At 43.3% G+C, this 3,266-nt stretch overlaps 1 long non-coding RNA gene across 1 annotated transcript; it reads right to left on the bottom strand.

Moving 5' to 3' along the window:
• Positions 1-743: 743 nt before the first annotated feature.
• LOC141277992 (uncharacterized) lies at positions 744-3,230 on the bottom strand. The gene is made up of 3 exons (XR_012330027.1): positions 2,850-3,230; positions 2,428-2,561; positions 744-1,273 (listed from the first exon to the last, which is right to left on the bottom strand). It is a non-coding gene; the product is annotated as an uncharacterized lncRNA (long non-coding RNA).
• Between the last annotated feature and the right edge of the window lie 36 nt (positions 3,231-3,266).

The raw sequence follows: 3,266 nt of genomic DNA, 5'->3' as shown, positions 1-3,266 counted from the left end.
TCTCACCTCTGGTGCTATTTAGCTGCGTGACCTTGAGGAAGGGACAACTTCTCTGGACCTCAGTTTTCTTATCTGTAAAAAAGTGGATTAGAGTTCTGATCTCTAACCTGACTGTACGCTCTTTGACGTACAGTCAAGGCTGTTTCTGATTCATGGTCAGTTTCAGCACATAGTAGGCCCTCAAATTATTGAATGAATCATCACATATATCTCTTGGAGCTGGGGCTGCGGGGTTCTAGTTCCAGTGGGAGCTCCAAGAAGGGCACAGAGCTGCTTTTTACTCCTTCATTTTTTTCTATATTAGTGGGGAAAAAAATATGAAGTTTAGTTTTTTTCTAACTTCCTCCTGATCTTGTGTAGCACTTACAGTGTGCTAAGTACAGTTGTTTTACAAATACTAACTCATATAATACAGTCATCATAGGACTAGGGAGTATTATGCCTATTTTATGGATGAGAAGATTGAGGGAGAGAGACAGGATAGGACTCTTGCCCAGGGTCACATAAATTAATATTTGGATAGCTGGAATTAGAAGTCAGCAGTCCCACTCTAGAGTCTACTCTTTTATCCACTTAGTTATAAGTGGATTAAAACATTTCATGGTAATAGTTAACATTCTCAGAGCATTGAAACGGGGAATCTTAGAGTGGAAACGGAATCTCTAAATTTAAAGCAACAGGAGTGTTTAACCGTAAAATCACAAGTGACTAAGTTGGAAATAAATAGTGAGACATATGCTATCTTATTATTGTACAATTTATTCCTGCTTGCATTTTAATTCCAGTACTAACCATAGCAATGCTGTTTAGCCAGGACTCATTTTTAAAGTGATATTGAGTTTTATTTTCTTATTTTACACATACGTATATAATCCATGGACACATTCTTTTCATATTTTAGGGTATAAAATAATGCTACAGTAATTTGTGTTACAGTCAAGCAGTTAAAAACTGTCTTCCTTGCTCTGCTAAAATATGTTATTGACAGAATAGGTAAGGTTCCACGTCAGCCTAAATGGCTCGAGGTTTTCTGGGAAAAGCTCTGTTGCCTTGTCTACAGTTTGAGCTGCCATTCCTTGGCTCTGTAGTGTTGGCCTGAGAAGGTCCTTGAGGTACACAGCTTTGGACCTGGTGTAATTTGTGTTGTTCCAGCAGTCTTTGTTTCTTAAACAGCCACTGCAGTGATCTTCAAACATCTGACTGCGCCTACTCAATAACTGGCCAGAGGCATCGAGTGATTTCTTCAGTCAACATTTACTGAGGGTCTATTAGGCTATGAGGACATAAAAGTGAATAAAATTCAGTGCCTGCTCTCACCACGCTTATAAATAAATGGGTGGGCGAACAGAAATCTATTCGGATCCTGTGACAAAAGTGTTTTTATTTCAAGTAAATTCTTAGAAGAAATCAGGACTGCAAATGAAGGACTAGGCTAGATTATTTTATAAGAAAGACGGCAAACTTGGGACTTCCCTGGTGGTCCAGTGCTAAAGAATCCGCCATCCAATGCAGGGGACGTGGGTTCGATCCCTGGTTGAGGAACTAAGATCCCACCTGCCACGGGGCAACTGAGCCTCCGCACCACAACTACTGAGCTCACACACCTCAGTGAAAGAGCCCGCGTGCCGCAAACTACAGAGCCCACGTGCCCACGTGCCCCGGAGGCCGCGCGGCACAACTAGAGAGAGAAAAAACCCGCACGCCACAACTGGAGAGAGAAAACCCGCATGCCACAACTAGAGAGAAGCCCGTGCACCGCAATGAAGAGCCCACGCCACAAGGAAAGATCCTGTGTTCCTCAACTAAGACCCGACGCAGCCAAAAAAATAAATAAATAAATAAAATTACATTAAAGAAAAAAAAGAAGAAGAAGGCAATCTTGCTGGTGGCAGCTGGAATGATCAGCCCAAGGACAAAGAAGAAATGAGGATGATTGAAAGGATACAGTCATAAAGGAGTGGAATCGGTGGTATGTTCAGAATATTGGGGAGAACTGAGTTTGGGTTTGCAAATGATGTGGATTCAGTTTGGCCTTGTAAATGGCATGATAACAGCATTGATTACCTGAAGCAAAGAGGGACCTTGAAACAATACAGTGTTAAAGTTAAGACAAACTTTCAAATCAGAATTAGGTTGAGGCCCATCTTCTCAGTATGTGGCTTTGGGCAAATTACATAACCTCTCCAAGCCTCACTTTCCTCATCCATAGAATGAGGATAACACAACATAAGGATTAGTGTGAAGATAAAATATCAAGTGTGTAAAGAAAGCACTTAGTACCTAATAAGTCTTCAAAATGTGTGAGTCATCACCATCTTTACAGAAAAGACCTTTCTTCTCTAGTTACCATAGAGGCAGATGGGAATACCAAGGCTTGGACTGGAGGTAGAAGCAAAGGGAACCAGCAGGGAAGGAAAATTGGGTTACCTCTTTCGGTCTTTGGTTGGAGAGCCCTGCAAATGGAGCTGAAGGAAGTGCCAGCTGCAGGAGCTGGTGGGCCCCAATCAGAATGCCTGAGGGTGCCCTCGTGTGGATCAGCTGTAGTCAGATGGCTTCACACCCTGTGTAAACATACTGCCTTGTATAAATGGTAGACATTCATGTATTTGCATATATATATGTAATCTGAAAGGATAAACATCAACCTTGACATTGGCAACCTCCAGGAAGGGAGGTGGAATTGGGGGAAGAGCAGAGGGAGGGGGATTGATGACTTGTATTTTCTTTCTCTACACTTCCATATTATTTGACTTTTTCATAAGGAGAATAAGTTCACGTGTTGGCTAGAAAGAACTAAAAAAGAAACCAATCTAATTACAAAAAAAAAAAAAAAAAGAAGATAAAGTTACCTGCAGAAACTGCTTGCGATCCAAGTCCTGACTCCCTGATGCTTGGCTAAAGCCCCAGCTCACGTAGAGACCACTGGGTTAAAGGTCCTGGAGAAAAGAGGAAGTGAAGTGTTTGGTGTCTGTGTCACGTCTGCTAGTCCCACAGGATGAGGCACCTGGCAGGCAGTTCCCACCGGAATGGGAACTGCTCCTCTTTTCTGGGCACCCATTCCAGGGCTGCAAAAGTTCAACAAGTGCATGGAACATCAGAGACCTTCTGGAAATGCTGAATTTGCTCTGAGGTTTCCTGAGCCTCAGCCGGCTTCTCTGGGTAGCCTCCAGGGTCAGGAGCCCCGTCCGGCTCTCCATGTCCTCCTGGCCCTGCTCTTCCTGGCCTCCAGCGGCCCTCTCTCTTCCTGAGTTGTGGCCCTTCCCAAG

This window comes from Tursiops truncatus, chromosome 2 (assembly GCF_011762595.2).
Source record: "Tursiops truncatus isolate mTurTru1 chromosome 2, mTurTru1.mat.Y, whole genome shotgun sequence".
In the NCBI taxonomy this organism is placed as follows: domain Eukaryota; kingdom Metazoa; phylum Chordata; class Mammalia; order Artiodactyla; family Delphinidae; genus Tursiops; species Tursiops truncatus.
Note: the sequence above shows the minus strand (reverse complement) of the source record. Positions and strands in the feature narration are given on the sequence as shown.